We start from the raw sequence: 24,887 nt of genomic DNA, 5'->3' as shown, positions 1-24,887 counted from the left end.
CTAAGGAAAGTTTGAGACCTGGTAGGACGTGACACATTCCAAAAGATATAGGGTACAAAATTAGCTCCTCTTTCCTGAGGAGTCCAGAAAGCTTCCCCAGAGGAGTGCTTCTCAATATTTCGCCCTCCAAGGGACATTTTATGAGATATTTCTGGAGTCATTTTTGATTGTCACAACTGGAAAGATGAAGATGGTACTACTGGAATCTAGTGGGTAGAGACTAGGGATGCTGATGAACTTTACAGATGGAATGTTTGTGTGCCCCCAAATCCATACGTTAAAACCATAACGCCTCAATGTGATGGTATAAGAAGGTGGGGCCTTTGGAAGGTAATTAGGTTTAGAGGGTGGAGCCCTCATGAATGGGATTAATGCCCTTATAAGAAAAGCGTAAGATCTCTCTCTCTCTCTCCCCACCCCCTGCCACTTTCTCCCACATCTGCAAACCAAGAAGCCAGCTCTTACTAAACACCAGATTTGCCAGCACCTTAATCTTGGACTTCTCGACCTCCAGAACTGTGAGCGAGAAATGTTTCTTGCTTGCCATCCAAACAAGATGTATATTTGTTACAGCAGCCCAAATAGACTTAGACAAACCCCAAATTTCTATAGTGCCAAGGTCAGGAAACTCAGCTAGTGAGCCCACAAGGGATGTTACTCAGTCAGTCAGTACTTTATGACTTCAAGTAGTGACGGAAAATTTATGTCATTAGACTCAGTTCTTAGTCTGTTTGCGATAGGTCCACAGGTGTGCATAATCTTAAAATCAAACCCAAAACATAGTAGTTGCAGATTCATTCAGCAAATTCACAGGATTCCTGCTACTTGCTCAGTATTGCTTTAGCTGGAAAGGTGGTAAACAAATTCCCAAACCAAAGAGCGCATACATCTTGTGTGTAAGAGTAGGGAGATTTGGTCCTGTAGTGACAAATGTCCTCCCATTTGCCATCGGCAATATGGTTTGCTCAGTGTGAGTCATGCTGCCCTTGCTAGGGTGATGGCTGGAATGATTAATCCACCCTCTTGGGGCCTAATCTCCTTAGGCTCAGTTCCCATCTGGGTCCCACCCAAGTTCCATCAAAGGGAGGCCTCTATCAGCTCATTCCCCATGCACAAAGCGGGTGGAAAAGGGTGTGGTGGAGAACATGCTCACAATCTGTCCCCTTAGAAGGTGCAAGACCCAGCAAAACCAGAGAAGAAGGTGCCCTGTGCAAGCCCTGGGGAAGATGGGCTCAGCTTTCGCTCTGGAAGGTGCCAGCCTGTGTGGGCAAGTCCAACATGAGACTTGGCAGAGCCACGGCCCTCAGGCAGTTAGCCTGAGACAGCCACCATTCCAGGCTGCCTTCCCTGAGGTCTTCAGCAGCATTCCCACAGTTTGGGTAAGGCTCTGCAGGGAGACAGGAGTTGAACAGGCTCAGCCCACCCCTCTCCTAGGATTGCCTCTGTGACCCTGCCACCTTGGGGGACCAGGTGGGCAGCAAGAGACCACACAGCTTGCCTGGGATGCAGGTGGGATGAACACCCAACCAAGTCCTCACCGAGCCAGGCAGTGACTCTGAAAAGTACAAACAGGCAGCTTATTCATTCCTTTATTCGAGATAACTATCTACTTAGCCCTACTTTATAAGTGCTGGGATCTCTGCTGGGTTCCGGAATGTAGAAATGAATGAAGTACTCATGTTCCCTACTGTCATGGAGCTTGCAGTCAGATCTACAAGCCACCAAGAGAAGCCCAGAATCCCATGAATTATTGATTATTGATCAGACCTGCACTGATATTCATCATTTAATTTTGTTGACACAGCATCCCTCCAAATATCCCACATGACAAGGACACGAAGAAAGAGAATTTAGGGAGGTTGGGAGACCACCCATGCTCACGCCACTGGTCAGGGGCCAGGTGGGATTTGAACCCAGGTGTGTCATTGCTTCCTTCAAGCCCCACATCCCCTTCTGATTTATCCGGTTATGAGCCTTCTTCCTTCCTTCTTCTAGATGGAATCAGTTTCTTTTCACAGGAGAGGGAACATTTGGGGACTTGGAGACCATTATCTACTTGGTTTTTATATTTATCTATTTAATTTCTTCTTTTGTTCACTGAATTCTACATGCACACACTGGATGCTTACATCATGCCCAGAGCTTCACTGCAACAGGTCACCCTGCACCTGGATCACTAACAGCCTGTTTGAGAGGCGGCTCATACGCAAGTACCTGGGACACAAGACAGATGATTGTGCACACGCAAGGGGTACAGACAAAGTCATTTGGGCGCTCAGATGAGAAGAGATGTGGGCATGTGGAGACAATCGGTGAGGGCTTCAGGAAGGAGGTGATCTTTAAACAAAAAGGTAGTTAAGCTGTACCTGCTGGAAGGGACATTAACGGTCCCTGACTGTGGGCACGTATCAACTTTGTAGTCACAGCATGTGGGTTAGCTGGACAATCGGCCCACTGTCTTACCTCTGATTAGTCTCATCTGTGGAATAGAGACACAGTACCTAGGACTATGAGGGAAGTGAAGCCACCTGATTCTGCATCTGGAACATCTATTCTCATTAAAGCCTGTCAGCCTTTTTCCAAGCTCATGGAGGTCCCCCACTGTAGCACAAAGTGTCCCTTTGCCCCATCTGGAGTCCTAAGTGTGAACATGCATCTGGGGACAATGACCAAGTAGATAGAGAAGAGTGATGGGGAAGCAGGTGACAACCCCTCCAATGAGAACCCTGACCACCCAGCCAAGACCCACCAAACTCCTCTGGGCTTTAAGACTCAGGATCCTCCTCTGGAAACGTGTCAGCAAAGGGAAGGGCGTGTTGGGAGCAGACAAGGGCATGATGCATTCCCAGGCTTTTACCGCAGCCTAATGGCATGCTCTCACAGGGACACTGACTGACATGCAGGATCTGGACTTGCTGGCTGGCTTGGCTTGGCACTCCCTACCCATGCCTGCCTCGCCCTCTGGCCTTGCCAAATGAATGAGCCTTCCTGCAAGTTTTCTCAGGACTGTCTGAGCCTAGGGAGAGCGAAGAACAGAAGCCTGTGAACAGGTGAAATTCCTCTGTATCAATCCACACCATTTTTTCTCTTCCAAGTACTCAGTAACAAATAGGTCTACCTGCTGGTTAGTCATATAAAGATCTTAGGGCATCCAACCCCCAACCAACTCCCTCTGACCGTTCAGGCAGCTCCCGCAGATGGACTGGGGAATAATATTCATCTTGATCTTCAATTGGATGAAGGCTAGGCCAAGCCTAGGGGGCTGTGGTTTTCAGGCTTGGGCTACTGCCTGTTTTTGTAAATAAAGCTGTATCGAAATAGTCACCTCCATTCATATCATGTGCTTTCCGAGGCTGTTTCTGTGCTACCATGGCAAGGTTGAGCAGTTGCCATGGACTCTATGGCCTGCAAGCCCTAAAATATTTACTATATGATCCTTTAGAGAGAAAGTTGGCCAATCTTCACCCAAAAGTATATCAGATTTTATACTGTTTTCATTCATTCAGGAAGTCATTAATTCACTTATGCTACTAGTCTGTTTCCCACCAGGCTATAAGCAATTGGAAAGCAGAGGCTGCCTTGTCCGTCTTTGTATCATCCTCAGTGCCAAGCCCAGTGCACAATAAGTTTGTAGGAAATGTTTGTTGAATGGGTGAGAAATGAATGCAATAAATGCATAAGCAAATAAATTTTCGGTCTCTGCCATCAGGGAACTTCATAGTCTAGTGGGAAAGATAAACCTAAAAGCAAATAAGTAAAATAAAGTCTGGTAAGGTTTACCATAAGCACAGACATATTTTCAGAGTAAAAGGCTCCTCATTCTACAGTGGAAGCTGATAACATCAGAGCATGTTCTTGAAGAATATTAAGAGTTTGTGTTTCTAATCCTAAAATCCATGGGTTTTAGAATCAGAGGTGACTGAAGGTGAGAGGAATTTGAGTATTCATAGGTCTCTGAGAAGGGAAGTGAATTCACCCACTTTTTTCACCAACATTCACTGTGTACCTCCTAAAGTCCTAGCCCTGACACCCCCATCCCTCATTCTTCTCTTCGACCAGGAGCCACGCTGTGTGACTCAGGCAGGCTGCTAACCTCGCCACGCCTCTGGCCTCTGTGGTCATTTACGGCAGGATGATGATGCTCCCCCACCCGCTGGGTTTTATAGGAAGATTCAGTTCCTAATACCTGCAATGCACTTGGACACGGAAGAACTCAGAAAGAGTCAACCTGAAACAGGATACATGATTTAGGGTTCACAACTGCAAAATTGGCAGCCTGGTTTATTTGTCTGACCCACTTCTCACCATGCATGGGCAAAGCTCTTCATTCCCAGAGGCCTCCTCCTCTCGAGGGTCCCCCAAGGCCTTGTGCACTTTCCCGTGGGCCTGCTGAGGGTCTCCCACCTTCTTGCGTTGCCACAAGAAGCACAGTCTTAACTGTCGGCATCTCCACATTGCAAACTTCACCGGCAGCAGCCACACCTCCACCAGTAAACTCTTTTCTGCTTGCAAAAAGGACCTTAAAATAAACAACAACCAAAAAAACATGTTTCTGTCTTTCTTCTCTTAATGGAAACATATAGAGTTACAATCGCGTGCTGGTGAAATAAAATTGCACCCTAGACAGAAGCTGAGTCCGAAGATCCTATTTTAATGAACAGACACCCTGCCTGACAGTTTTCGAGCCCTCCTGTCATCTCTCACCCCTCCCACTTTGCCTTCCTCCCTTCTCCCTTCTTTCCCCTTACTCATTTCTTTTCCCCCATTCTCAGCACAAAAGTTGAGGGGGAAAGAAATTATAAGATGGCAGGTACCACAATTGCCATGGATATCTAGTGCCATAGATCTTGTCAAAAAAATCAGCGTGCCCATTAAAAGAGAAGAAAGCAAAACTCGAGAAGAATGTGTGGTTATCCCACATTCTCATTCAATTTTTTCTTTTCTTTTTTTTTTTTTTTTGCAATTTAAATTTCACCGTATTTCTTTTTTTAACCTTTCCTGCAGGTCTTTATATATAGGACACAATACACACACAGACACACACATACACACACACACACACACACACCTCACTCCCTCACTTCTGTCATTTAAAGTATGAAGAAACTAGCGAAGAAAAATCTATTTTCAGCCATTCCTTGTTAGAACGCTTTTGCCACCGTGATGAAAGAAGTGGATTTCGAAGAAAGTCAAGGCGCTGATGAAGATGAAGGAATGTTCTGACCAGCAGCCATCTGTTCTGTTAATTAAATCCTGTGCACATCAACTAGTATGCTCTTACGTAACTAATCACTAAGAACTAAAGGGAGATATGTATGCAGCATCCACTATGAATACTTTTATATACTGAAAAAGAATAAAAATAAAGACCCAGCCTGACCCTGGTCCATAGTCCAGAGATGATTAAACAGGCACTGATCACGGCCTTCAAACACAAAAACGAGATTCAGGCCTCAGAGAACAAAGGTTTCTATCAGACGCCTTTTCTTCTAATGGTCCTTGTGCAGTAAAAATAAAGTCCAAACACTATAATTTTACTCGCAGAAAAGTTACAAATACTGTAGGTATCTTTAGAAACAGCTGCAAAAGTGGTTTCACTTCTGACAAGATTGGTGTTAATTACCAGCAAGGACTTCAGTATAATACTATTTAAATCATTTTAAATTATCCCTCTCAAAAATTAATTTTTCATCAAAGATTACACACAAAAAAATCATGATATCATCTCTGCAGCTGCGATTTAGTAATAATTTCATCTATTATTACCAATGTCAGTTGGATAAAAGAAAAAATGGCACCCCACCGTGCCGATTCCAGCACAGGCCATATATAGAAATTTTTAACTATCACTTATAATCGCTTTGATGAGCTTAAACCTCCTCTCAATTAACACCCTAAATGACACTGAGACATCTTAATGGGGGATGTAAGTAAGGGAAAAGACTTTAATCAAAGAATAAAGAGAAAAGTGCCGAGAGATAGGAGGGCTTGCCGCACACCTCTTCGAGTCCAATCCCATTGAAGTCCTTTATCGAGTTAGGGACCTTTTGTCAATCTGAGATTGAGGGGAAGTCTACATGGCGCGGGTAGAAAGACAAGTGGTTGCTCTATTCTCTTTGGAGATATAAAGACTTTCTCTAGGGCCCCCTGGCAGGACATCCAGATGAGAGGATGGGAACTCTGGAATGCTGTCACTTGAACAACTGCAGTAAAGGAGAGAAGGAAAAGGGAAGATATTGTTCTCTTAAGACCGTCTTCTGAGCTGTCCCAGGGTAGCAGTTTTGGGGATCCAAGGCACTCACATGTAGGCACCCCAACTCACTCTCAGCAGGGCCAGAGAACAAAATGGGTCCCTCTAGACACATTCGAGTTATGCAAACTCACACGGCTGTGGGGACGTTCCAGAAGGACATTTCTCAGGCCATTATTTTTTATCGTGAACTGCTGTTCCTGGGCTTTGGGAGGATTGGGAATAAAATGAAATAAAACAACATCCAGATGAAAACTGACCAGCATGCTTTACTCTTTTGAAATCATGTCCGTGGTGTCCATGGTGATTTTTGTTTCCAATTAAGACGTCCTAATGAACATGTGTTAGTGCCCGTGCTCTACTCCCAGGAAACAAACCGGGCAATTAATGGCACTGCAGGAGCCCCAGTCTCTCTTTTTTTAAATTATACTTTAATTTCTGGGGTACATGTGCAGATCTTGTAGGATTGTTGCATAGGTACACACATGCCATGGTGGTTTGCTGCCTCCATCCCCCTGTCCCCTACATTAGGTATTTCTCCCAATGCTATCCCTCACCAATCTCCCCAACCCCTGCTATCCCTCCCCTACCCTGCACCCCCCAACAGACCCCACTGTGTGATGTTCCCCTCCCTGTGTCCATGTGTTCTCATTGTTCAACACCCACCTATGAATGAGAACATGCGATGTTTGATTTTCCATTCTTGCATCAGTTTGCTGAGAATGATGATTTCCAGATTCATCCACGTCCCTGCAAAGGACATGAACTCATCATTTTGTCCTGAATGGTATTGCCTAGGTTTTCTTCTAGGGTTTTTATGGTGTTAGGTCTTACGTTTAAATCTTTAATCCATCTGGAATTAATTTTTGTATAAGACGTAAGGAAGAGGTCCAGTTTCTGCCTTCTGCACATGGCTAGCCAGTTTTCCCAATGCCATTTTTTAAACAAGAAGTCCTTTTCTCCATTGCTTATTAAACAGGGAGTCCTTTCCTCATTGCTTGTTTTTGTCAGGTTTGTCAAAGATCAGATGGTTGTAGATGTGTGGCGTTACTTCTGAGGCCTGTGTTCTGTTCCATTGTTCTATATCTCTGTTCTGGTACCAGTACCATGCTGTTTTGACTACTATAGCCTTGTAGTGTAGTTTGAAGTCAGGTAGTGTGATGCCTCCAGCTTTGTTCTTTTTGCTTAGGATTGTCTTGGCTATGCGGTAGGAGCCCCAGTCTCTTGAGCCATATACACATATTGGATTGAAAAAGCAAGTTTGTAAAGTCTCAAAAATTATATTTGCAAAATTAATGGAAAGAAACTGGATTTTCAGATCAGCCCTAACTCTTTATATCTCTAAGCTACTTTAGCCTTCAAACATGAGAGGCATGTCCTACTGTTGCCTGCCTTGTGCCAAGGTCTGGGAGACAGGGTGACACAGAAGCTACATTTTCACTGGCAAAAAGGATAGTTTTCTGGATTCTGGCACAGAGAGCTAACATCTGTATAGTACCTAGGGCTGCCATCCAGCAGGAGCCAGGTTCTACATCAAAGCTCCACAAATAACCTGTCATGGCAGACCTCATTATCCAGGATTGGGAGGTGAGAAACCAAGGATTGGAGAGTCTGAGAAATGTCCAGAAAGTGACACAGACATACAGTTGAGAAGCCAGGATGTAAAACCAGGCCTCATGATGGTGGGCAAACCAGAGAGAACCTAAATCAAGATCTTTCTCCAGAATAAAAAGGTTTGGGCTGTCTTCACCTTTTGCTTATTACATAGACATTATTTCTAACCCCCTTCCCTCCTCTCACCCCCGCAAACTTGGTGGTATTACGCTATACTGTGTAGAATTTTAACTGTGTTTATTATGTTGTAGATTATCTTTTTACTTCGTTCTTTTTGGAGGTTACTTTAAACACACACAGACACTTGTGGGCATGAGTGAAAATTAGTGTAATAAAGTGCACTAATTGATGGTCTCATCCTTAATATCCATATTTTTCAAAACATCCTCCTTCAGATATCCTTCTCTCAAAGATGTTTTCAGAGAGAGCATGGTGGAGTAGTAAACCTTCTGAGTCTTTACTTGCTTAAAAATATAATTATATTGCCTGTGTTTCAAAAGACAGTTTAGCTGGATATAAGATTACAGCTTAAAAGCGAGTTTAACTCTTTGAAAATAATTATCGATTCAATGTTGCTATTAAGAAATAAGATTTTAATCTAAATATTATTTCTGTATGGGTGACCTGTACATTCTATCAGAGAGCTTGTTGCTTTTTCTTCTTCTTCTTTGATGTTCTTAAATATAATTATGCTGTCTAAGTGATTTTTTCCTTATAGATTCTATTAGGCATTCCATAAGAACAGTGGATATGAATCTCTTTATTTTTTATTCTATTATTATTTGCTTTTTAAATACTTCCTCACCTTATTTTTTTCTCTCCTTTCATGACTGCCTATTTTGTTTATATCAACAGGTGTGCTTCTAGCCTCTTCTTATTTTAACTTTTATGCTTTTTATAACTCTTCCTACCTGCTCCCTGCCTTCTCAGAGTTCTTTAACCTGACCTTCTAGCTCACCAATTTATTCTTTTTTTTTTTTTTACCAATTTATTCTTAACTTATATCCATTGTGCTTTCTATTCCACTCCTTAAACTCTATGTATCCACTATTGCATATTTTTTACCTAGTTTTTCCACATGATTCTGCTTTGTAACTGCTTGTTTCTGCTTCATCACCCAATATCCTTGCATATTATAAACAGCATTTCTTTTACTGTGATTGTGCTCCTCAGGCCCTTGCTTCCAGTTTCCTGAAGAGTTGAAGGAGTTAGACACGTGGCCCAGAATAGAGACCTCCTACACCAAAGTCTGGGCTTGGCCAGCCCATTTGCTTTGTAATCCCAAAGCCTCACCTCACAGCAGCTTTCTGTCTATGTAGCCAGGCATGGGTCTTCCCCAAGAGGTTGTCTCCCTTCCTCCATCCTTTGTGGATAAGGAAGGAAATGAAGCTGGAAGTCCCCAGCAGCCAAGCTCTCTGCCTGCACTGCTGGTTCAGGCATCTCTATCTTGCCCTCAGGGTGATACTTCTTCACTGACCCCAACATGGCTGAGTTGACTTTGCTATTTTTCTGTCTCAAAGAGGTCAAAGGGTTGGCAGAGATATTCCAAGTATAATAAGGAAAAAATAAAAGATAAAATACACAAGCTCCCTTCTGATATCCACCCCACTAAATGTGGTATGCAAGCATCCTTTGGGCCATGCTAAGTCATAACTGCCCACAGTCTCCCCAGAGTTTCTCAGAATGCCTATATTACTGTTCAGGTCTATTCATCTATTCCTTAATTTCCTGACCTCTTTGGTGTTGGGTTCATGGGAGAGAGCCATATGACCAGACCAGCAGATACAAGATGGAAGTAAGATTCTCAGAGGAAAGTAAGCTGGGCAAAGAGAAGCAAATGAACAGAGCCACTGAGCAGAAACCACGAAGGAGCAATGACAGCAGAGGAAGTTTCTTGTTTTTGTTGTGTGTTTGTTTGTTTGAATTCATCTGGAAAGCAGTCGAACCCACTAGCAAATTGGAGAGTTGGAAACAGAGGGAGTATGGAAGGCTATAAGTCCCTGAGCTAAGGATGAGATGAACAAGCAGTAGCAGTTCTGTTTTTTTAAGTGGGGGCAGTTTTTAATAAGAAATACCTCAGGTTTATGTCACATGATAAATACTTCCACATAATCTCACCTGTTGATTGTAACACTGGAAAGTTGGAACTGCCATACCCAACTCTCTTAGAGCCAAAATCAGTGCTTATGTTGGTCACTTTCAACTCACTTTCATTTAGTGTTTATTTTGAATCTCTTATCACCAGGCTTAGGTCTTTATCTGTGTCCTCAGATGGCTGGTCTAAGAGTGGTTTCCAGAGGGAAGCAGGGTACATTTGACAAGGGATTGTGTTGGAATATTGCCAGAGTAAACCCGGTCATGTATTCACCCTGCCAGAGTCTGTGGTGTAGCCAGTGCATCATTAACCACCCAAAAAAGTCTTTTCTTTGGTTTTGTCCCTTTCCTCCCAAGGACTGAGACTCTAGGAAATGGTGAGACCCAGGAGACAGAACCAGCAAATGTACCAACTCACAGCTCTGTAGCTGGGCAGGACACTTCACAAATACTCTCTCCATCGACCTTCACTGAACTCTGGGAAAAGAGTGTGATTATCCACATTCTATACAGGAGAAAAATCAATCAAGACCCGAAGAAATCAAGAGACTGGCCCAAGTTTGTGCAGAAAAGAAGAGCGAGTCTTAAGGCTATAGGTTCAAAACCCAGGTCCCCCACATCACACCTGAGTAGTGGAAGAAAGAGATTGATTCCCACTTACGTCTTCAAATTATATCTGCTGAGTTTCTACTATGTTCCAGGTTCTCTGCTAGGCACTGTTTACTCTCAAACCAAAAAGACCACACAAACCCTACCCTCCAAGGAAAAGGAGGTGGTGACACAGACATGAAACAATGTCCCTGAAACGACATTGACACTTTACACAGCGTGAGATTTGGAATTCAAAAAGGAAGAAGAAAAAAGAAAAGAAAAATAAGATATTTTAAGAGAGAAGGTGAGGAGTCTCATTTTGCATATAGGGTCAGTGTATTAGTCTGTTCTCGCACTGCTAGGAAGCAATAACTGAGATGGGGTAATTTATAAAAGAAAATGGTTTAATTGACTCACAGCACCACATTGCTGGGGAGGCCTCAGGAAACCTACAGTCATGGTAGAAGGCAGAGGAGAAGCAGGCACCTTCTTGAAAGGGTAGCAAGACAGAGTGAGTGCAAGCAGGGGAAATGTCAGACGCTTATAAAACCATTAGATATCATGAGAACTCATTCACTGTTATGAGAGCAGCATGGGGGAAACTGCCTCCATAATCCAATTACCTCCATCTGATCCTGCCCTTGACACGTGGGGATAATGGGGATTACCACTGGAGGTGAGATTTGGATGGAGACACGGAGTAAACCATATCAGTCAGGGAAGCTGAGACCACAAGAATCTACATGAGTCTTGCTGCTGTCTTCTCACATCACCTCAGAGAGCCATGTGCCATCCCGACGCCTCAGTCCTCCCATCTTCATCTCTGGCTGTCAGTGACTTACTTCTGTGATTGGTGGTCTGTATTTATAATCTGCTTGTTCTTTATGAATGAAACTGACATTGAAACTCTGACATTGGACCATCCAACCAAAGAATATTGTTTTTTCAGAGAGTGGCACCAATGTATGACAAGGAGAAGAAACTCTGAACACGGAGTCAGAAGACATGTTTAATGGCCGGCTCCGTTTCTAAGTCCACATCCACATTTTCTCCACACTGCCTAGCTGGGAGGGGAGCACCGATGCTGGAACAGGTGGAACCGAGTCCAGGCCCAGGGATGCTGCTTCTTATCTGTAGAAACACTCGTTCATCTCTCTGAGCTTCTGTCTCCACAGTGTACATGTAACTCACCCTGTTATTGTGTCTAATAAAACAGACCACTCAAGTCTTCATACTGGCAACCGCCACAGGGTAGCACTTTAATGACAACTTGTCTCTGTCCTTCCCACAATGGATAAACCAGCTCTACAGGGATTCCATCCTGGTGGTCTGGTGGAAACAAACTCCATACTCCGTTGCCTAATTGTTTCATTCTTTTTGGGACCCCATTCATTCTGGCTTCTGTTCAGAACCCAGAGCAATACATTGCACTGGAGGCGTGAAGTGGGTCCAGCTCAGAGTTGCCCCCATGGGTAAGCACCTTCCAGAGGCCAATCTGCCTCCAGCTCAGAAGAGGCTTGCAAGAGCAGCGGATGCATGCCGGAGCTGCACTCCACACAGCTGAAGCGCCCTTCATGTTATCAGCACAATCATGGGAGTCTAAATTGGCCCACAATGAGCGAGCCCAGAACACCCCGTTCACTTCTAAAATGAAGAGCTCTTAAAAAATGTGAAGAACTGAATTTGGAAAGGATCGAGGATTTGGGCACGAACAGTGCAGAACAATTTAATATTATTGAAGCTTTTCAACTTTTTATTTATTTTTTTTTAGATAAGCATTTCGTTTTGGAAGTGACTCGAATAATGCTCTATTACCACATTGAGCACATGACTGACTTGAAAATGCAATCACCCCACTCTAAGAAATAAATCTCCAAAGTTCCCAAGCTGGGGAGAAATATGGAAGGAAGGCAGTACTCAATTCTTCTGTACACCTGGAATAGCTTTACTGTCCCACTCCACCTCTCCAAACCCTGTGCCTGTAACCCCAAGCTTAAATGCTGCCTCTTTGATGCCTTTGAATTCAGATTTGCTGATGTGCATTGAATGCCTACTCTCGTTATCATCGACCCAATTTCTCACTTGTGGGGTCCTTTAGTCCTCATGGCAACTCTGTAACATAAGTGGCCTTTATCCCTATTTGACCCCTGAGGAAACAGGATCACAGAGGCACTAACCTGACCTCAGAATTTCCAAGAATTTCAGAGAACCCGTGAGCTGCTTTAATTCCTCATTCAGGAGAGGGAGAATGGGTTTATGCTTGATGAAACAAAGAACAGACTTTGCCCAATGAGGAAGACTTAACCAATTAAGAAGCAAGAGTCCTTGTCCTCAGTACCTTGAGATGGCATAGAACAGCACTGAGATTTGAATTCAGAAAACCTGAGCTCCAACCACCAAAAACAGGTCATTTTTCTCATCTATAAAACACGGAGATCTGATGAGTTAAAGGAAGAAGTGATGAGACAGCAAATGGGAAACGCTTGGCCCAGGTATTTGGCATTGACTCTTAGGCATCACTGCGATGGATCTCTACCTGGACTTTGCATTGCTGTGAAGCCCTGTAGCCGTGGATGCCATCTGCCCTGCCAGGCTCTGGGTATTCCACTGGATCCCCACCACCAGCCCCAATGAGATGGCTTCTCACTGGATAGAGGAGACAGGAAATAAACATCTAAAGAAGCAAGGACATAGACACCCAGGAGTTTCTTGTTTGTGCTGCAAGCAGGCCCATTGCTCACAAGGATATGTCTCAGAGCAATACTCCAGGGAATTGAGAGGGTTATGATCTCTCCTCTGTGCTGGGCAGCCACCAGCAGACCAAAGGCACAGCAGACCTCTAGGAGACTCTTGATACCACGTGGCATGGCCTGCCCTCTGGACAGACAGGAGCTCTGAGGCCCAGATCAGGAAAAACCTGCTAGTTCAGATACACTCACACCAGGACCTATGTCTCCTGACTTCTAGACCTGGACCCCATAACTGGCCTCCCCTTGGGGTATAAGAAACACTGATATTGTACAACTACTGTTTCTAAATGTCCAGGGCATTTTCTCATTAGTAAATAAAGGCCTTTATGGGAGCTATAAATATGGACATTCCACCAGCATTCTGTCCTGTTTCCTCTTACTCTCCAACTCAGGACCTGTTCCAGGATGATCCCAGCCATGTTCATGGCTTTAACTACAGACTTTAGACTGGAAGCTTCTAAACCCATTTCTTTAGTTCAGATCTTCATGCTTTTGTGTCCCAAGAACTGCTGGGCATCTTTACAGGGATATGATACAGGAATTTCAAATTCAACATTTCTTAGAGGGAGCTACGTTCTTCCCTACACCCATGCTAAACAAGCCAACAAATAAAATAATTGCAAATGGTAGTAACGAACGGAGTGCTTCAAAGAAAAGAAAAAATGGGGCTTCATTCTCAGATAAGAGTGGAGAGAAAGGACCTCTTGAACTTGAAGGGGTTTAAATTGAGATCTGCAAGATAAGGAGAAATTAACCAGCTGAAGAGGAACCACTGAGCAGCGGGAACAGCATGTGCTGAAGCTGTGGGGTGGGAAAGAGCTTGGCGTGTTGGGGAAAGGAAAAAGGGCCACGTGCTTCCAGAGAGAGGGAGGGGAGCTCCTGGGGACGACGAGGCAGAAGACCAATTGTGCAGGGATTTGGGAGTTGAGATATGATTTTAAATACAATGACAAGCACTAAAGGAAGAAGACACTGACAGCAAACGAGTGTCAGAGCCACGGTGGAAACTAGACACTTGTGTTTCCAGCCTTCTTCCCTGCACAAAGAAGTCTGAATTCCTCCGGACTTTTCCCAGCTGCTAGTCCTTTTTCTGCCTCTATGATCATCGCTTTTCCTCTCATCCTTTACGCTGCTGTTTGCCTTCTCATCTGCCCTCCCGCGCCGTCCTCAGCCCCACTGTCCTATTGTTTAAACAGTCCTGCACTGCTATGGGCTGAATTTCATTTCCTCAAAATGCTCACGTTGAAGCCCTAACTCCAGTACCTCAGAGTGTGACCCTATTTGGAAATAGAGTTTTTAAATGGCTAAAATGAAGTTAGCAGGGCGGGCCCTAATCCAAAAGGAATCCTTATAAGAAAAAGAAATTTGCACCCACAGGAATCACCAAGGATGTGCACACGCAGAGGAAAGACCACGCAAAGACACTGGAGAAGCCGAGGAGAGACGGTTCAGAACAAACCAACCCTGCCCACATCTCCGTCTTGGACTTCCAGCCTCCAGAACAGTGAGAAAATACATTTCCGCTGTTTAAGTGCCCCCCCAACAAACCCACCCATTCTGTCGTATTTTGTTATGGCCACCTTGGTAGACTACAACAATGTCACCTCCCCCTCCCTTTCCGAAAGAACCACTTCACTCATGGATGCCTGGTTGCCCCTGAGATAGGAGCTTGCATGCCTTGGCCTTTGCCTGGCAAGGTGGCACCATGGAGGCGGGCTTCTCCCACCTTTTCTGGGTCGGTGTCCTGTTTGAGGTTTTACTGCAAGTTCCTCAGCATGGACTTAATTGCTTATTGGAATTGCTGTGCGGGACTTCAGAGTCAGCTACAAAATGTATATCCTGGGAAACAAACCCACCCTGGCCGACACAGATGGCCGGGAGAGGGGCTGGTCTTATTTGTCAGAATATTTGTAATCCTAGCATCCAATGCTCACGTGGGGCATCTTCAGGAATATGAAAAATAGATCAAGAGATTTTTTATTTTGGAGTCAGGGGAAAGGATGAGACTGGCAAAGCATTGAAAGTTTCCTTTATACATAGTTTAAAATGTTTGTAAATATTTAACGGAAACACCAAGCAATAAACTCAAATTATTGCCGAGTGCTGAAAAGAACTAGCGGGTAATTTATCAACGAATAGGGAGGGATGGATACTGTATTTTACTGGGGCACACACATTCTGACATACTAATGGGGATTGTGTCAGTTAAATGTTGACATGTACCGAATCATGGCCCAGTCTAAATGCCTTAGTCATGGCAGGGGGTTAAAAAAGAGAATATTTGAGAATAATGTGAATTAAAAAGGCAAGTTAGTTTAAATTTCTGTTTGGTACGCCCCCAGGCCTACAAGTCCAATGGGAATACATTCTAGCTAGGCCTTGATGAATGGCCTTAATGAAGTTGGACAAGTTGGAATACATGCATAAAATGATTTTAAATATTGATACGATGTCATTGTGTGTCTGAAGATATTGAAATGTTCATTCTCCCAGCAAGACAGGTTCCATCTAATTTATTAAAGGTGGAAATGATTATTTACATTTGAAAATGGAATGTGTGCCCAGATAGATGCTCGGGCAATAAAATAATTATTGCATTTAGGGAAACAGATATAGTCCATCTTCTGGAAAGGGAAAATTAAAACAGGTTTTGGTGCAAATGCCTTGGAGTTCATGGTGGCTTTTAAGAAAACAGCGGTAATTTCTTTTAAGGTGATCATTTCAGGTTCCTATGATATGGATGCATGTCGATCTTTTTAGAATAGTTAATGAGACTTAATCTGCTTATGTGGAGGAGAAGCCATGGTGGAAAGGCTTCCGGCATGCAACGGGAGCCACCCCACTTTCCCCCGATGTGTCTATTAGGACATTTCTGTGACATTGCCTGGTGTCTGCAGCCTGCTATGTTGCTCACTGATGGAAGGAAGAGGTCTGGCGTGGTAGTGGAAAGCTGAGCTCTGTTGTGATATGAGAATTTCTACGGAGAATGCCTCCGGGCAGCTGTCTGCCTCGTGTGTTCGACATTAGGGCTGTGTAGCAAGCCAGAGTAGAAGTGTATTAAAGCCAGCAGGCAGTGCAGAGTCAGCTGGAGGTTCGGAAGTGCTAACTAGGCCGAGGGACCAAGGGAGGACCCAGGTATAAAAATAAAATCACTGCAAGCCTATTTCATTTCCTGCCTATGCATCTTGTCTTGAAGAGCTAATTGCGTCTTGTTGGATGTGAGGTTTTTGCTCATGGAAAGCGGCCTAAGTGCTGTACTTACTATCCCATTATTTCCTATTAATTTCCCATTACTTTCACCATGGCTGTGCATGGACAACAGGCAGGACTTACTGAAGCACCGGTAGCCTCCTTCATCACTGTACCCATTGCCACTAACAAATCCCTCCAGCCAAACTGCCCAGCACCCGAAAATGGCGGCAGGAACGCACAAGGAGCCATAGTCAGGATCAACAGATAGGCGTCATGGCAATTCATTCATTCATTCATTCATTCATTCCACATTTACTGAGCACCTGCTATCATCTCAAATAGCTGTGTGACCCTGGGCAAGTTACTTAACATCTCTCTCCCCCACTTTCCTCATTTGAACGTGGGAAGAGTGACAGCAACCACATCATAAGAATAACACAAGGATTCTAAGAGTTCGTGTATATAAGGCCTATTGAATAATATCTAGTTTATGGTAAATGCTCAATAAACATTGGTGTTATTGTTGATCCTGCTATTATTAGAGACTGTTTCGGGCACTGAAGTAGATAGATAAGGAAAATAAAGCCTCTGTCCTCGAGAAGTCCATGGTCGTGTAAATGAAAATAAAACACACTTTGGTGGGATCATCATTTTTACTATTAATTGAGCATTGATTATCAGACATCGTCCAGAGCTCTATATATGCTTTGGCACTTGCCCTTGCCAATCCTCCTTTGAGTTAGAAATTATGATCTCCCTTTGCAGACAAGGCAATTCAGCCTCACAGAGGTCAAGTAACTAAAGATGCAACAAATAGCGCAACCAAGAACCTAGGTTTTTCTTCCCTTCTGTGCATCATTAGATCTCAGAAACTAGGAGAGGGGGCATAACTTGCCCAAGGTCCCTGCCAGCCCTGACAGAGCTGGTGCCAGGGGCTGCCCTTGCCCCACATGCTTGCTGGTGCACTGTGTTCTCTTCTTAGTCTTGTGACTTGAGGCTCATTATGGGCATCCTTGGGAAACAGGAAAAGAGGCAACCAGTGATGGATTTTTTTTCCTAAATAGAATTTGGGGGCCTCCACTGTCTTCCCAGTATAATTAGAACAGCATAAATTTTAATCACGTTGGCAAAGGGACAGGGCTTCCAGCTTATGGTCTTCTGTGCTAACAAAAAACTCACTTTCACTAAATGCGTGGCAGAGGTCAATGTCCTTCTTGCATCTTGAGCCCTCTTGACCTAGACATACACAACACAGGATGCAAATTGCATTTACTGTGGCCACTTCTTCCCATGCTGGCCATGGCCAGGCTAGGCTCCTGCTTCTTAACTCTGATTACCTTAAAACAGGAAGTTTTCCAAAGCAACTCACTGCAGTATTAAACAATTATTACAGTAGAGAGTGAAGTGAATTAATAATTATTATTATTATAAAATAAATGATTAAACATCTCAGATGAGTCAGGCTTTGCATACAGCAACTCATTTAACCCTCAGATAGGCATGAAGCATGCATGTGCACACACATGTAAAATGATCACCAAATTCATACATGAGGAAAAGCTTCACATGTGTCTGAGGTTACTCAGTTCTGCCATACTGAAGGTGGGTTTTAATTCAGTGTCTAAAATCCAGAGCCTGAGCCCAAAGAACTTCACTTTCTAAGATTTAGGGCTTTCAGACATGAGTTCCTGTTCTGTGGCCAAGTGACAGGATAATCAGGGTGAGTTGCCTCTTCTCTTGACCCCAGTGCATCCATTATAAATTAGGGAGTTGATCACGATGTTGCTTAGTCTGCCTGTGCATCCATGTAACTGGCACACGCTATGAATGTGTATACTGAAGAGAAATAAATGGTTGAGGTTGACCTTGAAAGCCAGACAGTACTGAGTTTTAGCCATTGACCTTAGACAAGTCATCTCTCATCTTTAAACCTAGTCACCTTTTCAAGGTAACAGGGACAATATGATGCCCTGATGACCTGTTTCATATAGTTGGGGTGAAGAGCAAATGTGATAACACTTAATGCTTTGTGACAACTCTGAGTGCAGTAAGTCCTCAATGAAGAGATGCTATTATAATTAAAATAGTTATTAGGACTGGGTGCTCAAAAATATTTCTGGAATAATCATTAATGCAGGGAGAGTCTCCACTTCAATTTATTCCCTGCTTAAATAATTAAGTTTTTATATCTTCCTCAATAAAGGAGTTGTCCTGCTACTAAATGAAAAGCAATTTATACCTACTTTAATTATATCCACAGTATTTATCTCAAATAATCATTGTGTGATTCATAGTATTGTGCTACTCAGTAACATACAAAAGTGCTTCTTCTTTTCAACAAATGAAAACAACTCAACATCTCATATTTACAACAAAAAATTCTTTTCTGGTGCCTTTTTTGGTTTTGCAAGCAGAGGGACATACAAATTAGACCATACATTCATAGCCTAATTTCTAAAACTCCAGACAATGACAAATAGATAGAAATAAAAATTAAAGAAGAAATAGGGAGAGAAGGAAAAAAACTTAAAAAAAAAAAAACAGGGCTTTGGGCTGTGTTTGTCTCAGATATACACAAAACAGTACATCCTTATTCAAGTCAACATGAAAATTGGTCCCTAAGGAGGAGAGAAAGAAGGAGATAAAAAACAACATTCTGGAGAGCTTCTGGTCATAGTTGGTGATGAAGACCCTGTTCACCAGCTACCGCTTATTGACCGTATTGAACACACTTGGTGGATCCAACCTGTTTCTTTAATCTGGAAGCAATCCTTCATAGGCTCCTTCCTTTAGTCATCATCTATTGAGTCTGTTTTATGTCCATACTGTGTTTGGGCTGTCTGAGATGGGATACACACAAGTCAGGATAAGACACAATGAAGAAGAAGACATCAAGTTACTTACTTGAGAAATAGGGGAAGGAGTGTCTTGCCCTCACTGACCTTCAACAAATCCTTGGCTTACTACAGTTTTCTGCTATATGAAAAGTGGAGCCAGTAGCACCTGTCTTATAAGACTTCTGAGAGGTCAATCAGAACCCATATGTAAAGATATTTGAACCTAACAGATGTGCAAAAAAAATTATCTCTCATTTTCCCACTCACCTTGCATTGTTTTGACCTTTAAACTACTCATCACTTTTTCTCCTGTATTCCCGTTTAATTAATGGATTCCTTTCTTGTCATTTAGACTAGACTAGGACTTTTTCAGGACCATGTGGTAGTCATTAGGGCTGCTTACCACATATTGCCAGCTCTCCACTTCCACACATATTGCAGGATTGCACTTCCTCACCTCCTCGGCTTAGAATGAGGCTGAGTGATCAGTTCTAGCTTTTAAGATGAGTAGAAGTCATGAATGTTTCTTTCAATTGCTAGGGTCAGATCCCCCAGAATTCTTCCCTGTGGAAACCAGAAATTTGAGATAACAGTGGATACTTCCTCAACCCAGATCCCACAGTGAGAAGATATGGAGCCAACCCATCTAATAACGACATAAAATCAACCTTTGGCTTTATAAGTTACTGAGATTCAGGGGGTGTTTGTTATAACAGTATAACCTACCTCATCCTGACTAATAGAGACAGCAGCATATTAATCATGTCATGGAGTCCAGCTCAGGCCATGTGCTGAGTTGCAATAAAGGGGACCTAACTGGCTGAGGAGCAAGCAGGAAGGTACATAATTAAAACCTCAGAATTTAGAGGTTTAATTATGGGTTTAATACACTTCCAGATGCCAAAGTATCAATGTTAAAGAAAATTTAAACCAGATAAATGATGATCCTACCATGTTCCAGATGCTGTGCTGAGTGCTGGGGACACAATGAGGAAAAAGACACCATCCTTTAGGCAGGAAAATCAAATTTTAAGAAAAGTCAGAATGGCAGAATAATCACCAGGAACATGTAAAGCAATGGAGGAAAATACACCAAGGGGTTAAGAAGACAAAAGCCATATCAATGCAGTATGGAATCTGTTCACGCCGGACTGGCTGTCACTACCATATGCGAATGCTCTGAGCAGGCAGATAATCATCCCAGCCAAAGGGCAGTTCGCTGAAAGGTTATAATGACAATATTCTCCTTAATGCGTCTGAATGACACCACTGGCCCGTCTATCAGAAATGTGTGCTTTTAAATTATGTTTCCAGTATTAGGACAGAAGTTAAGTTAGGGATCTTGCTCTCAGACTGACACTCTGGTTACCAAAGGCATGACCATACTAATTCTAGTTGTATCACTTACAGAAAAAGCGTCCACATTTACACTCACCCAAGCCTCACACACAGCCCTGAAGAAATAACGAATTGGAGTCCAGGGGAAGAGATTGACTTGCTGGTAAAGATCTTGGGTTCTAGAGCCAGAATTTCTGGATTCAGCTCTTGGCCTTGTCTCCTACTGACTGTTTGACACTTGGCTAGTGACTTGATCTTTAAGTGTCTCTGTTTCTTTACATGTAAATGGCGATACTAATAGTAACTAAGAGAGATGCTATGAGGACATAATATGTTCATGCATGGAAGACACTTAGACAATATTAGGCACATGGTTAAATGCTCAAAAGGTATGAGCCGCTAGTATTGTAGTTGCTGTCATTATGCTTATTGTTATTATTAAATCATTAATTCTTAAGGTCATTCAGGTGATAAGTGGAAGAGAGAGGACTCTGACTACATTGTGTTCTTGGATTCTGAAGAAACAGAGTGAGAGACTCAGTGACCATGGTTACCTAGCAATGAGGACAGACACAGGCAGAATAAAACCTACATTGTCTGCCTCCTGGCCACCATGTGGAACCATGGGTTGCTGACCTCTTTCTATGTCAAGGCATCACCATCAAGCCTCACCATTCTTAGGCAGCTTAGAAGTGTGGCTTTTGCTATATGCAATCAACCTCTTCACGTCCTCAAGCTCACCCAATCCTAATTAGCCCAAGGAGAGTCATCCAGGTAAGTTGAATATCAAACTCATCAAGAAAGTCTTGTACTGATTACAGGTGCTACGAGCGGCCATAACAGCTCGACGTCTGTCAGGGAACTCCATTGATTATATGCAGTAACTGATGAAATAATAAGGGATGAGAAGTTGTTTAGGGTGTTTCTTTTCTTCTCTCTCCTGTCTCTCTGTCTCTCCTTCAGTGATTGCAAGTAAATGAAAGAAAAATTACCCACTGTATGTCATACACACCGTAACGTTACTTCCATACTGCCTGCCAAAGACTAAGAGGCTGACATTTGAAACCAAGAAGCCTCACAGATTGGTGAGAGACTGGGTGAGGATTCCTGAAGTGCAAGTTGTTAATGTTGGGGTGGGGAGGAGATCTGTGCATATCATTTTGTTTTGTAAATTGCCAAAGAATCAAAAGTTTACTAAGGAAAGTTGGAGACTTACCTTATATACCAATTTCTTATTGACATCAAAAAAACAGTTTCATTGATCATTTCCTAGTGATTTGACTGGGAGATTTATGCTCAGGGCCAACCATTGATTGTAATGACAATTCCTATTGACTTTAAGAGGTGTTCAGCTCTGATTGGAATCCCACCAGATGAGCAGCTATCCACTTTCAATCATCTACAAATCAACTTGCAGTCATCACGCACTGAAAAGCTCCATCTAATCACTTGGCACCAAGTTTCAAACTTTCCAAGGAGTCTTCTGAAGACATGGCAGCAATGAGTTGCAAGGTTGGGATCGCCTTCTTTCACGGACCCTTGGCCTGGGATGTTCCCCTACTTTGTCCCCTGGAGAACTCTTAATTCCCCTTCAGGGCTCAGGTCCTGGTAGGCATAGGAGAGCCAAATCCATTTGAAAATAGGAGCCAGAAGAGACCAGGATGTTGTCTAAGCATACTAGACCATGGCATCCCATTGAGTGGTTTTAATTCGTTTATTCTTCCAATGGTGGTCCATTCTTTTTCCTCCAATACCTACTATATGATAGGCAACGTTCTCACAGTTGGGGATATACCTGTGAACAAGGCAGTTAAGAAGTACAAGTTTACATATATTTTATAGGGGGAGACAGCACAGAAGTAAGCAAATAAAGGATGAAGATATTTCAAATGGTGATGAGTGCAATAAAAAATAATAAGATAGCTGCTGTTTTGTGATAGTCTCAAAGAAAAATGAAGAAGAAGGAGATAGCATCGTGAGCCAGAGAAGGATATGGCAATATTTTAGCCTGGGTCATAGGAAAGCAGAAATTCTGCTGACCTGGATAATTCCATGTTTATCTACATCCTCCTTTTGCCCTTTCTGCCATGGGATCCCATTGCTTTGTGCTTAGGAACAGCTAAGATATTTTTATATCAGCTTTTTTTGAAGATGAATGAGAAAGCTGGGGGCAAGCAGACTGGCCCAAGAGGAAGGGAATGATGAGCTATCCGTGGTGGGAGGTTCTGTGTTGCCTTTCTTTTCATCATGAACACATTTGAATTGACTGTGTTTCCTTTTTTTTTCCTATTCTACATTCAAATTGTCTTAAAATTGCCATTTATTTCTCTATAATAAAGATTTTTTTCTTATTATTATGCAAAAGATAACCTTCACCAATAAAAGAAATTTATTAGGCCTCAAATGGCCCGTGGTATTTAGCAGAGATGCTATAGAAAGGGAATTAATAGACAGGGGTCTTCACCCAGGGGCCTTTAGAGTCAGGTACTATTACACACACTGGACTCTGAGTTAGGAAGCACTACTTTTAGTTCCAGTTGCACAGCCAACAGCACAGTATGGTAAAGGAGAAGAAAAATAATAAATTTTTGCTTGAGACAAATCTGGATTCAAATCCAAGCCACGTCCATCACTAGTAGCATTGTGGCCTTGGAAACTTTACCTCTCAGACCTTCAATTTTCTCATCTGTCAACTCAGAAAAAGTATTCCCTCACTGTGAGATCATTGCGAAGACTGGAAGTACTGCATGATGTTCTAGGCCTAAAACAGAGGCTTCATACGTGGGAGCTAATATTTGCGTTAATGATGTAGGCAAGTCTTTTCCCTTCTTTGCATCCTAATCTCTTACGGAAACTGGTAGGAGACAGCGTAGTTGAAATAGATAATATCTTTTAAGCTTAAAGTTTGCTGGTATACAGTAACTCGATTTCTTTTGCTTCTTTCACATCTTATTATACTCTGCTTCTAACTTTTCTTACTCCCATCTGCACACTGCATTCATAAGCCTACCCATGTGTCAGCCCTTTCAGTTAAGGTAATTTGGGGCCCCAATGAGCCAGGTTATTAATTCATGAACTAATGTTTACTGAGCACCTTCTGGACTGCAGGTTCTCTGAAGGCTTCTCTGGAAATGAAGGTGGGGTGAGTTCACATAAGGGAGCATGTTGCTCCAACCTCAGCTCTCCAGAAGTAACATCTTAAATAGGACAAATGACATCTATGTCATGATTACTGTATGAGAGAAAGAACCAAGCGTCACTAATCTCCAGAAGCCTCAGTGTATTTTCCTCTACAAGGGGAGTGAGACTAGATCTTATCTAATAGACTGGAGTTGAGGATTTAATGAAATGATAACAAGTAAAGACCTGGTATAGTACCAGGCGTGCTGCAAGAGTCAGTTGAAGGGACATGTGCTGGAGGCCCTGTGAAATCTAACCTAGTGCGATATAAGCTCTGAGCTGCTGGTTGGCACCTCTTCAATCTAAGTGTGTCCGAGAACACCACCAATAACACCTGGAAGTAAGGCGAGACACGTTCTGAATGTTATCACTCAAACACCCGGTTCCCACTGTACCTGAAACCAGAGAACCTTGGACTTTTACGTTTTGAGAGTCACTGCTTCTCTCTTTTGCTTAGGCCAATTTAAATTGATTTTCTGCTACTTGCTACTGAAAGCGCTAAATAATATAGAAATACTGTCATTTTTCTAATCTGAGATCTTGAGCCCGACTTGCTCACACGAATTTAATTCCCCCAACTGAGGCGGTGATGATCAATGAGAAATTTGAGCTCAGATCATGTACTTTGGAAGGAGGGCTGCTTCATGACTTAGGGGGCCTGAGGCGCTTTTGCCTTTGTTTGTCCTTCCTTCATAAATATATTTGTTACTATTATATTTATATTTTTCTTCTATCAAAGAAATTTAAAAACATTTTTGCGGGCCCCAAAAGTACTACGGACCTCTTGCATCTTCCTCCCACACCTAATGGGGCTGGAGCTCTGTTTGGAGTTTCTGTGTGGCCCATCTCAAGAGAACGGAGTTCGTGGAAGTCCAGCCACTTTGCGCCTGTTTCTCTGGTGTCATTCGTCTGATTGTTGCTCTTTCCTGAGTACATATGTCTGAGTTTTATACCTGAGATCATCTTCCAGCCTCGATCCAAGAACCATCAGAATTTGATGGTACACTCATTTCTGGGGCTACCAATTGGTGTGATCCTTGG

This window comes from Aotus nancymaae, unplaced genomic scaffold, assembly GCF_030222135.1.
Source record: "Aotus nancymaae isolate 86718 unplaced genomic scaffold, 86718_ANA_hifiasm-v0.15.2.pri h1tg000011l, whole genome shotgun sequence".
Lineage (NCBI taxonomy): Eukaryota > Metazoa > Chordata > Mammalia > Primates > Aotidae > Aotus > Aotus nancymaae.
The sequence above is the reverse complement of the archived record's forward strand: the minus strand, read 5'-3'. Positions refer to the sequence as shown.